The following is a 12,639-nucleotide window of genomic DNA, read 5'->3' on the forward strand; positions in this document are numbered from 1 at the left end:
AGTTATCTAGTATTCCCTACACCTACCAGCATGGCCCTTCAAACTGACAGGAACATAATGAATCTGAACTCTCATTGTCTCATATTTAAAGGCCTCCCACTTCCCAAACATCCCGTTACCGGTTCTTAGTTTCCCCCAATAGCTGTTGAAAATTCATCTCCAATACAGTCAAAATTTGCCTTACTCCAATTTAACATTTTGATTCGTTCAAGCCTGATGTCTCAACAGAAGGTCATGTATTGCTCCTTCTCTAGTAGGTACACATACATATTGAATAAGAAAGTTTTCTTGTACGACCTCAAAAATTCCTTCCCGTCCAAGCCCTTAACATTATGTCCCAATCTTTCTTCAAAGTTTATCCTTAAAGTTTGCTACTGCAAAGACAAGGTAGACTTACAAGATAATAAAATGTGAGGCTGGATGAACACAGCAGGCCCAGCAGCATCTCAGGAGCACAAAAGCTGACGTTTCGGGCCTAGACCCTTCATCAGAGAGGTAGACTTACAAGAGTTGGCATTCACTCTGTGTAGGCTTATGCACAAAGAATGATAAAATGAAACAAGGTGCCGCAGTGTTGGCAGTATCAACGGAACACTCCCAATCAAAATCAGGACCTCCTGCAGAGAGGAACATTGACAAAAATGCCTCTAATTTTGATTTCATTTAAATATAAAAGAATGTCATAAATTTTTCAACTGAATAAATGCGTTGCAGTGAAAAATTGGCAACCGTACTTACTTGGTACAGGTAAATCACTTTGTTTTTCTATAAGCTGCTTAATTTACAAAGTATTATCACTAAATACCATAAACAATAGAGGACTTTTAAGAAATGCTTTAGCTGTCATTTAAACCCCTGAAAGTGAAAAAAGTGCGTCAGGTTATTGAGTATCTGCCCAATTTTTAAAGCAAGGACAATGACTGTATTATGGAAAATATAGAAGCCACCATTAATGAGAGCAATGCAGTTTATCACATCGCAAGCATTAGCTGCAGGGCCAGGAAGAAAGAAAGCACGGAAAAAGACAACATTAAGACAGCAGCCAGCTTTGTGCTAGTGCAGTAGCACTAGGTAAAGCTGAGGGTGGGTGTTTATCAGCTGAAGATTGTCAAGAAGAATGTTGTACTGTTCATGTAATAGGTGTGGCAACCTTACCTGTAGGCAGTTCTACTCAGCTTTCTGTCACATTTTCAGTACATAGGACTTAAGATCCTTTGGATAACATTCTTTGGAAAGTGTCTCCTGATACATTTTAAACTTATTAAACTGCTGTATTACCTTTAGTCTAATTTCACAGTAAAGCAATGGATTTGCTTTGCATCCAGTTACAGCATTAAGTCAGCATTTGAGGTCACATGTTGTCATCAGCTGCTGGAATTTTAAACGGAAAACATCAGTGCTTTTAGAACTGGCAGAACCAAAATAAAAGCCCATATGGTGAAAAACCATAAATTTGCAAATGAAAAACAGAATGTATTGCAAATGCAGAGATCAGTCAGCATTTGCAAAAAAATGAAATTATAAGTGTTCTGGGTGTATCCCTTTGTCAGCTAAGGGCCCATGTTATTTTGCTAATAGTATCACAGTGACTAACAGCTCCAATACAAAATAAGGGCATGCTGTTACCAAAATGTACCTGTTTGATCCAGTCTTTGAGCCCATATCTGTTGGCAATGCTTCAGTAGCAGTGCCAATTAAGAATGTAATAAGTGGGGGAAATTTGCAGCAATCTCTCAGTTGGCCCTTCGTTGAACATAACTAATCCCATTCCCCCTCCTTACTGCTAGGCAGAGCTAGATGAAAAAGGCTCCAAAACTTTAAATACAGATGTGAATAGGACTGAATTAAATTTAATTTGATCATTTCACAGTTGTACGATTTCTTTTATTAAAAGTACACTGTAAATCAAACTTCAGATATTTGTTAGACTGTTCTATAACTATCTTTAATTAGCCAACTTTGTAGCATATGAACCTTAAACAAAACAAGCAGTGCATATAACATATTTTAAAAACAAAAATGATTTACATTGGTAAAGCATGTCACACATCTTTAAGTGGTATTATAGTATTTTTGAAATATAGCTACTGTTGTAATGTCATGGGTTGAGGAACGATTAACAAAGTGTAGGACATCTTGATCATTTTCAGGATGCAGGGTTTTTGTAAGTAATAGATTCATGCAAGGATCAGTTCTTAAGCCTGAACTCCACCCCTGATTCTCACAACAGCAGTGTGCACTGTCTACAAGATACACTGCAGGAACTCACAAAGGATCCTTTGACAGTGCTTTCTAAACCCGCAACTTTACCTGCAAATTCTCCTCCAATCCACATGCCATACTGACTTGGAACTTTGGTGCTCTTCCTTCACTGTCACTGGATCATAATTGCGGAAATCTTTTCCTAACAGCATTGTGAATGTCACTGCACCACATGGATTGCAAAGGTTCAAAAAGATGCCTTTCCATAACCCCTCAAGGACAATTAGGGGTGGACAATAAAAGCTGGCATACCAGTGCTGTTCAAACCCTGTGGAATTATATAAATAATCTGTATCAATTACTTTGATGATGGGCCTTGGTGGATCTTAATCATGTTTGCCCATTAAGCAAAGAAATAGAAAAGTAAGCAGCAAGGAAGGCACAGAGAGGTTGCAAATGGAGATGGACAGATAACAATGAGGGCACTTTAGTGGAAAAAATATGAAAGCAAAATATTTTCTAGAAAGTGAGAGACTAATAAATACTGGTACACAAAAAAACTTGGGTGTCCTTGTATATGAATCACAGAAAGTTAAAGTTAGTACAGAAATTATTTACTCAGGCAAAAGGTACAGTAATATTTTGCAAGGGGCTTTGATTATAAGAACAAACATATTTTACTTCAATTTCATAGGGCTTTGGTGAGATCACACCTGCAATACAGTGTAAAGTTTGGTTTCCTTACCTTAGCAAGGATATACTTGCTTTAGAGACATGACACAAAGGCTTAGATGTGAAGTTTGTCCTTGGAGAGAGATTGTCTATAATGGGTCAATGGTCTCTAGAGTTCAGAATGATGCGAGGCAACTTAAGGACATTATTCACAGACTTGGCAAGATAGATATGGGGAGGCTGCTTTGTTTGGTAAGACAGACTGGAACTACGAGACATCAGATAAGTGGTCAGCTATATTGGGCTAAGAACAAGATAACTTTTTACACACAAAAGTGGATTCTTTATGCCAGACAGCCGTGGATTTTCAGTCATTGATTACATTCAAGACAAGTATTAATAAATTTTTGATAATAACAGAATCAATGGGGATATAGTGGGGAAGCATTTGTGGTCATATTGAATGGTGAAAGAGGGTTGAAGGGCTGTTTGTTTGACTCCTGCTCCTAATATGTTCTTATGAAACATATCAGCCAATTTGCACAGAGCAAACATTGGTGAGATAAATGACCAGATCATCTATGTGTGTGATATTGGTTGAGGGATAATTGTGATCTGAAAACAAACTTGCTCTTCATTCAAGAGCACCCATTGAAATTTTCATTTGTGAGGGGAGACAAGCATCTGTTTAATATCTAAAGGATGACATCTCTGATAGTGCAGCATTACTCTCTTCATGAAGTGTCACCCTAAATGTCTCCTCCAGTTTCTAGAATGTGTCATCGCAATGGATCACAATCCCAAATTACTAATGGACTTATGAACTTTTAGGTAAGACAGATGTTTTGGTTAAAAAAAACTAAATAAAAAGGATAATACAAGCCAAAGATGGTGGGAATGTAAATTTTGAAAATTCAATATAGTGACTATCTGGAAGATTGCTGAGCAGATTATGCCTAGTCCCAAAAGAATCCAGGAAATGATGCACCTGGAGAGTGCCAAGAACCTTCAAATAGAGATACTTCAAATGAAGGTGATACACTGCAAAAACTGAATTGTAATCTTCTGTGGATGCAGAAATTATGGGAGATGATTACCTCCTCAATAGAAACTATCTCCTATGAGTTGCATCTGAGACTGTGGACATGATGTGAGGTAAAAGAATGTTCTGGGTAACAATACGTTTGTGTTTTCCCTTCTCAGGACTACACAGCAGAAGGGTTAAATAAAACAAACCACAACCTGACGGTCTAGTGTTGGGGCTGGTATGTGCTGCATAGATCACAGCAGAGGAACATCTACTATGCACCCCTGCTCATGCAGGTAATAGAAAAAAATCGCTTGCTCTGATTGATTGCTAGAAGCAAATTGCAAAACTTGCAAACCTGCTATTGACAAGAAAGCAGGGTAACTCCCTTTGGCTACCTCACAGAACTAAGAATTGCCAGACAAATTGCTTAACTGCAGAGATCAATGCTACTGGAATCGCTTAAGTTACCAGTCATAAAGTCTCACAATTTAGTCCCCTTAAACGAACCAAGTCTGATTGGTATGTCCATAGTTCTAATCATTAAGTATTTCCTCCCTTCTCTTTCTGATCTGTGAGCATATGTGTTGTGCTTTATTATTACTCCTCACATTTTAATAACTAATAAGCTCACTCTTTCCTTAATCCAAGAGAGTCTGGTTAAGTTAGCTCCTAATAACACATAAAGACATTGGAAATAGAAAATGTATCCAGGAGGGAAGGAATCCTTTATGTTAAGTTAACCTTGTTGTGACTAACTGAGGTAAGAGGAGGAGTTTGAATAAAGAAAGGGATCTAATTCCAGCCGACCTTATCCAGGAGTGTAACGAATTGGGGGTGTCTCCTCTGGAATCATACAACTGAAGCACAGGGACTATCGGTATTAAATGGGATTTCAGCCCATGATCCACTGACTCAGAAGTGAAAGAGATAACCCTGAGTAATCTGAGCTTAAGTTAGTACTGTTAGCACAGCACATATAGTCCCATTGGAAGCATCATTTTGCCCAAAAAAATGTGAAACAGGTGGCAAAATGAGCTTGTGACTGGTGTTTGAATAAGAATTGCCACAAATACACCCTGATCTCTCACTCATATGAGAAGATTTACTTCAGCTCACAATCCAAGGCACTTCCAGCGCTCTCTATAGGTGACAGAAACTCACTTAGGGCTTGCAGAGAGATTGTGGTGTATACGGGAGGCTAAGGAGCAGGTTGTTAGCCTGAAATCTTTGTTTCCACAACCATAAATGTTTGAAACCTCAATGATTGTGAAAATCATGAGTAACAGATCAGTTTTTCCATGGAGTCAGGGTGTCTGCTGTTTATCAGTGGTAAAGTTTGATTGGTTTTGATTGCTTTGCAATAACTAACTGCAAGTTCTAATATTAATTTCTTGTCTTGTAGTTGTTCAATGATTTATGAACTCATCTTCTCTGTAGCTATAACACTATATTCTGCATTCTGTTCTATTACCCTGATATATTTACGTAAGGTGTGATTTGTTTAGATAGCATGCAAAACAATACTTTTCACTGTATCTCTGTGCAGGGGATATGGTAAATCACATCAAATCAAATCAGCTGTCCCAAGAGCAAGTGGTTATAATTAAGCCGGAGAGTTTTAAGAACTTCCAGTTAAAGAGATCTGATACAAGGGTTAATGGTTTTGCCTGTCACAAAGAAAATGCAAACAAGCCTCAGAGAAGAAACAGAAGCATCAAATAAAAATTGGGTGTGTGTAACAAATAGGTTCTTTCATCTGGTGTAAAACAATCATTTAGAATTGAAACGTCTGTTGTCCTAGAAATTAATATTATATGCTACATTTCTAGAAATGGACAATGGAAAACAATCTCCCATCAACCACCCAATTTGAAGTAGCATGATTGTGCTAAGGAGAGAACCATCATGGCTAGTCACTTCTTTTGCTTAGATTCTTGATTCAGATAGCAATCTCAAAAGATGAATTGTTTCTGCAGAAATGTGACTGTTTGTATGCAGAAAAGACAGACATGCACTTATATTGCTTCTTTCACAATTCCATGACATCTCAAAGCACTTCACAGCCAATGGAGTATTTCATTTTACTAATGTGTACTCACTGGCGAATTGCAGGAATTGTAGCAGTCAATTAGTGCATTTCAAGATGCCACAACAAACTTCAAAAACAATGAACTGAATCAAGCGTGAGGAAGCTCAAAGATGAGCTTCATACTGAGTTATCCTAAAGATCAGCGTGAAAATCTTCAGACAGCAACTTTTCAAATGGGAACTGATAGACAGTCTATGTTGTTGGGAATCTGCTTCCTATTGTCATTAAATTGTTGATGGATGAATCTTCTGAATCCTAATTTTGTAAGATACTGGTTCATTTTCACTAATGTCCTCTATTATTCTAGTCACTAAAGTTAGCAATCCACCTATTTTCGTACACTTCTCATCATTTGTAATAACTGGATAACATTTACTTTGACATCATATTCAGAATAAAAGAGTGCCATTTCGGTAGAACTGTGTTCATATTGCTTGACAGGAACATGTTCACAAAAGAGTTGTGAACAGGCCAGGACATGTGGGCTCTGACCCCGAAGTTAATATTTTAATGTAGAGTGCGTTGGCAAGATTTCTGCTGTCTGAGCATTCAATACCTGAACATTACATTAGGGATTGTATTTTCTTCTGCATATAAAGCAGACGGAGATTACCCACCTTGAGAAGTCTCCCTCAGTTCTGTGAGGAGGAAGGGCAGTCAGTGAATGTAAAACTGTGAGCTTAACTATAGGTGAGAGTGATTTGGATCAAAGTAATCTGATTGATCCCTGAAACCAGGATTAGATGATGGAATGATTCAAATGGCTTTAGTGCCTCGCATTTTTTGGAATACAAGGAACATGAGTCAGTACCTAGGGAAGAGATTTGAAGTAAAAAGGAGTTAGTGAGAGTCATGAACAATGCACTGCAATACAATCAGGTCTGTTCAAATGTCTGTGAAGCATTCAGGAAGAGTTATACCTGGACCTTTGCCCCTATGTTTGGGTTATTCTGAGTGCCAATGAAGCACATTGACTATTGAAGTTCAACATTAAAGACTGGAAATATTTTCACTCATGTAAATAAAAGGTTGTTACAAATGTGCCGATGTATAGTGCAGATACTGAGGCACTTCAAACATTGTTTATAGTTGCAAATAGACAGTTTGAGTCTGACTCAACTATTAGTGGTTGAAACAAGCTGACCTGGATTTCCATTTGTGGGCGGGTGTTTTAATTTATATCAGTGTCTCCATCAATAAATCGCCAAGTGTGGATTCTTTCCATCGCCAATGAGATGGGGCTCTTTTTAATCAGCATCTTGAAAAATCAGACTGCATTTCACTGGCTCCTTTTTAACAAGGCTTTAGATCTTGCACATGGGGCAAAGCAGCTAGAGAACAAAGTGAGTGAGATAAAAGAGAGCTGCAAGTCAAAAAATTTATCGACTTACCTGTTCAGCATTAAGTTGAGAAGCGGGGAATATGTTTTTGCTTGGGTTTTTGGCTTTGAAACATAATATTCCTCATTTCAATCTCAGATGTATTTTCATTAAAATGCCTATCATTACATGCATGTAACTAATGTTGAAGGAAATGTCAAAGTTAACTCCCTTGTTTAACGCAGCCTCTCACACTCTCATTTCACTCATTCTCACTTAATTGTCGATACCGATTTGGGAACACCCAACAAAGATATTGATTTTCTTCACATAAAAGGTCCACTGAATTCCTGGCAGCCCATTTTACATCATTCATCATAACTGAGAATCAATATTACAAGGCATTGCTGAAATATTTATGAGACATAGTGTTTGGTAACATGAAAATAGAGGCCACATTTTGATTACTAACTGCTTGTCCCTATCATTGTTGTTTAATGTTGGGTGGATAATGTATAAAGATGCACTCAGTATCAGACTTCCATACTCGAGAAGTATCACCTATCTGCTGATACGTCACGTTCATTCCATGTGTTTCTTCTTTAAAAAGATATTTATGTAACATGTGGAGATCATGCCAATTTGAGGTAAGCATTCTGTACATTGATAGCTTTAAGGTTCAAACTTACCCTAAGGCATAAAAGCTAAGTACAGGCAAAGCTGGTTCCAAAGCAAATTAACGTGGTACTTTGGTTGGAAATGAATACCGATGTAATCTTCTAATTCGCCTTTATGTTGGCATTCATGTTTTTACAAGTTTCCTGTAACTTGGAAGCACCCGGAATCTTTGTCCTTTTGTATGATGCAGGACTCATTGTTTACCCACACAGCCAGCAGTGGAGGCTCACAGGCACAAAATATTTAAGGCATCTCAGTATTTAAATTAGACAACATAAATAAGATCTTACGTGAAATAAGTCAGAAACAATGTCAGGGACCTTTTTTTTGCTGCCGTTGTTGCACCATAGTCTGGAAGTTCTATAAAAGAGCCCAAGGTTTGATATTAATACAATCAACTAAAGAAGATCTGGAGATTTGAAAAAGAAATAACCTCAGTAAGCAGAAAATGACAATGAAAGACAATTCTTGGAACTCCTGTAGTATTACAGCACTTCACAGTATTCTCAGAAGTTATTTATTTCCTTTACAGGTGGGCAATTCGCCTTCATGTGACGAATTGAAAACTCCTATCAAAAATCACCACGGAACAGCGTTCACTCCGGGTACATGAAAATCAGAACAGACATCAAAGAACCTGCCTACAGTCAATGCCCCTTAAAGAGACATGTCAGAACCATACCTCTCTTCTAATCCCTTGTGATGGGTTTTGCAAAGTCTCAGTCAAGTTACTAAAACAAGTCATGTGACCATAGAGAAATAGAACCTGTCTCCTTCATCGTCATTGTTGTGTGCCACATATCTGCACAGGACAGTAAATACAATAAATGATATGCGGAGACCTACAGCCTGCTGAGCAAAGTAACTGGTTATTGACTGTAAGCAGAGAAAATAGGAAACAGTTATGGGGAATATAAGGGTGGCATTCTAATTATAAAGTCAACTTTATTAATTCAAGAATTCCTCCTTTACTTGATTTCTATTCTTAAATCGCAGGTTCACTCCATGTGGGAGACTGAACAGCTTCTATTAATTGATTTGGCCTTTGTGAAATCATTTCTCAGAAAGAGCTAAGTGTAGATTTTAATGGGTGCAGTGAAGGAAGAGCTCTTGTTGTTCACCTCGTGGATGGTTTCCCACTGGCTTTTTGCCGAGATTCCCAATCATCCACAATATATTTGAATTTGACATCCTTTAAAGAGGCATTTGTGAGCAGGGAGCACAGCCGGGAACCTGTCCAACCAAACAGATTGAAGGATCCTCACAGAGCTTCGCAAGGCTAAATCCGAATGCTCAAAAATGGTGAGGTCACAATCATCTCCAAGCATAAATATCTGGAACAGAAGCTCAACCTTTCTACCTCGTGTCTTAACAGAGGCAGGACGATGTAAGAAGTGGATTCATCATTTTCATATTACTTTGAAGTCGTTGCCTTCATTTTAACAGTTATTCTATATTTAACCCCAGGTACCCATTACTCCTTGACGTTGAAATACTCTGTAGCTTAAGGGATGCAAGATATACTCAGTCTATAAGGTGAATGTCTTTACAGCACTGCTTGAGGGCTAGGTAGACTATAAATGCTTATTCTATGCCCCAAAACTAATCAGTAAAGCCTGCCAATATGATTTACCTGCTTTAACCTGTCTACCAGATGACCTCCCCTACCCCACCCCACACACAACCCTTGCCTCTACAATTTGGACACTCTGAACCATCGTGGGATCCACCTTCCAAAGATTGAGTCCCACCACCATGAGACTGCCAAAGTGATTGAGGGCTTTGCTTCACCATCCTGCTCTCTGTCCCATACACTGCACATGTAGGCTTCAAGTCCACCAAGTAGGTCTTCCATTGAAAGGACTCTGGTCTGTGAATCCTGCTGCCCTTGGACAGGAACCCCTTTGTAAAGAGCCCCACAGTTAAGCTCTCCAGGGCATTCGAGAATGATATCCTGACATTAAAACAATTCCACCTCCTCTGCCAAAGACCTCACTGCCAGAGTGAAACCTAGGCCAAAGAACCAAAAAGCAAACAAGGCAAGATATAAACTGCATTTAAAATATTGTGCAGGAAGCAAAATAAAGATTAGGCCACTCACATGGGGTTAACAAAGAGAGAAAATGTAAAGGCAGAAACACTTCCTAAAAAAAATCTGCAACGTTAATTTTCTTCTTAGAATGAGACTGCAGACTTACAAAACCTTTAGGGCCACAGAGGTTGACCATTTGTACAAATAACTGTTACACCATTAAAAACATAGCCACTATTGATTCTTCCAACTTCGTCTTTTCAAATCTGCCTTTAAAGTGAGAAAGGTGGGCAATTAGGTCAAGTTGAATCTATAACATGAATTTAGTTCAGATTCCATTAGCAAAGACTGTAACAGCCCATCCATTGGAGGAGTAGGATATCACTGACTTTGCTTCTAGTTTTCTATTTAACTATGTAGGCATGGATATCAGTGTCACTATCAATTTCACACAGTAATAATGGCATTATTACAGCAAATTTCAAACTAATGAGCTGTTTCCTTTTTTATGGGATTGCAGTATCTTTCCATGATCCTGTTAATTTAAGCTCAGTCTCCACAGAGCAAAAGCTATTGATTATCTTCATCAGTTCAAAAGAAGAGGTTATTGGATAGTATTATGCTATTACATACAGCTAATGCAGATGGGGCATTTTGTTCTTGTGGTTTTCTGAGTCTATCAGTACAAGCAATTACTGGTGTTGTGAAAGGTAATACAGTTTATGCTCACTGACAGAATGGAAATGGTGCCCTTCCTTTAAGTTAGTTAAGAACCTTTCTAAAATGGTTTTTCCTTTACAATATCCACTCATGCCAATCTCATTGGGAAAACTGTAATACTTTCCCACATCTCTGTCACTGGAATTCCTGTGAACAAGACTTTGTTGAATTAGCACAAAATTCAATCTCAGTTTTTCTTCATCTCATCTGTGTGTTTGGACTCTGATCCAGGTATTAACCAGGTATTAATTCTATCTTGCTTTATACTCTATCTCCAATAAGACCAATTTTCAATTGAATCTTACAAAGTTAACCACAAGAAAGACAAATGAAATTTAACAAATTATTCAAAGTTTGGCCAATGCAATATTTTTAACAGTTAATTCTGCATCCTAGGCGCATGAATTGTAAAGGTTATTTAAGCTCTTCTGATGCAGTGGTAGTGTCCCTACTTCAGGAGCTAAGGGTTTGGGTTTATATCCCACCTGCTTCAGAGGCATGTGATAACATCTCTGAACTGGTTGATAAGAAAATGTTATGTAAAGGTTAGTTTCTACACCAAAACGGCCTAACCCTGATCATAGTAGGGATGTCTCCAATTCAATAATCAATGTTCTAGTCAAGAACTTTGAGCCTCAGGCAATTAATGTTGCCAGCCCATTTAGTTCAACTGTACCTTTTGTTGGTGGATCATGAAATAGTAGAGGTGGGATCGAGAGAGTTTGTGATTACTTTTAGTGGCAATAACATCACAGAAACCAAATTGGCCTTTTCATGCATACGATATCAAACCGTACCTCTTCTCCACTTCTCTTGATTGGTTCAGGAATTCATATTTCTTGTTTTCAGTCATTGATTTCCCTATATCATTACTAGGAAGACCATTGTCAACACCTTCAGACACAACATTGACTATGTCCTGTTGCAAATGATATCTTTTACCTTGCTGGCCATTGTCAGTTTCCATTTGAGACAATGTGCAACCTTGCTTTCTTAAGCTAAATTTCAGACTGCTTTTCCTCTCTATCAGGAAAGGCACCTATTTCCATCCCTGCAGTATTACTGGGCTTTGTCTTCAGTCTCTAAGCCAGCAAGCATTCTCATTGACCTACAAGATCCACTGTAGCAACTCTACTTTCACAGAAATTCTGTGATCTCTGCCACCTAGAAGCACAAAGGACATTAAAGCATGCACACACCATCGCACATAGAGGCATAGAGTCATACAGCATTGAAACATCTATTCTCACTTGACCATAAATAGTCATTTCTGTGAAACCCTGTCATACCAGGCACCCTGTCTGATTCTCCACTGCTACCTCGATCGTCATTAACCTGCACTGACTTCCTGTTCACCAAAACCTTACACGTCAGCCAATAAATCCATCTCCAGATTCATTCTGTTCCTGTCTCGGGATTCTCAGCATCCTGTATTCCTTGAACACCTTAATCCTCCAAATTTGATATTTTATGAAAATCCCTTTTTTGACCAATTCAATGGGATTGGAAGAAGGAAGGAGTCTCTAAGCCCCTTCACATATCTTATTATCTTCCTGAACCTCCCTGGGTGGAAATTAATGAAAGGGACACAGCTCCTGAGGTGGAGTTGGAAGGGAGAGGGAGCCATGTGCTAGGAGCAATAGTGTGAACAGTCTCAATGCAAATTGTCAGTGTATATGAAAATGACTATTACAAGGGGGCATGATTTTAGGGTGATTGGAGAAAAGTATAGGGGAGGTATCAGAGGTAGGTTCTTTACACAGAGAGTGGTGGGTGTGTGGAATGTGTTTTGCCGGCAGTGGTAATGGAGTCAGAGTCTTTCGAGACTTTTAAGCTACGCTTGGATAGGCACATGTAGGATAGTAAAATGTAGGGTATGCAGGGTAGTTTGACCTTA

At 38.5% G+C, this 12,639-nt stretch overlaps 1 long non-coding RNA gene across 1 annotated transcript in view; it reads left to right on the forward strand.

The window, feature by feature from the left end:
• LOC132211001 (uncharacterized) overlaps nucleotides 1–8,764 on the forward strand; it is a 135,403-nt gene extending 126,639 nt beyond the window's left edge. Inside the window, exon 3 of the long non-coding RNA XR_009447276.1 lies at nucleotides 8,523–8,764. This is a non-coding gene — a long non-coding RNA (uncharacterized LOC132211001). The remainder of the gene's footprint in view (nucleotides 1–8,522) is intronic.
• Nucleotides 8,765–12,639: the final 3,875 nt, after the last annotated feature.

Source organism: Stegostoma tigrinum, chromosome 26, assembly GCF_030684315.1.
Source record: "Stegostoma tigrinum isolate sSteTig4 chromosome 26, sSteTig4.hap1, whole genome shotgun sequence".
In the NCBI taxonomy this organism is placed as follows: domain Eukaryota; kingdom Metazoa; phylum Chordata; class Chondrichthyes; order Orectolobiformes; family Stegostomatidae; genus Stegostoma; species Stegostoma tigrinum.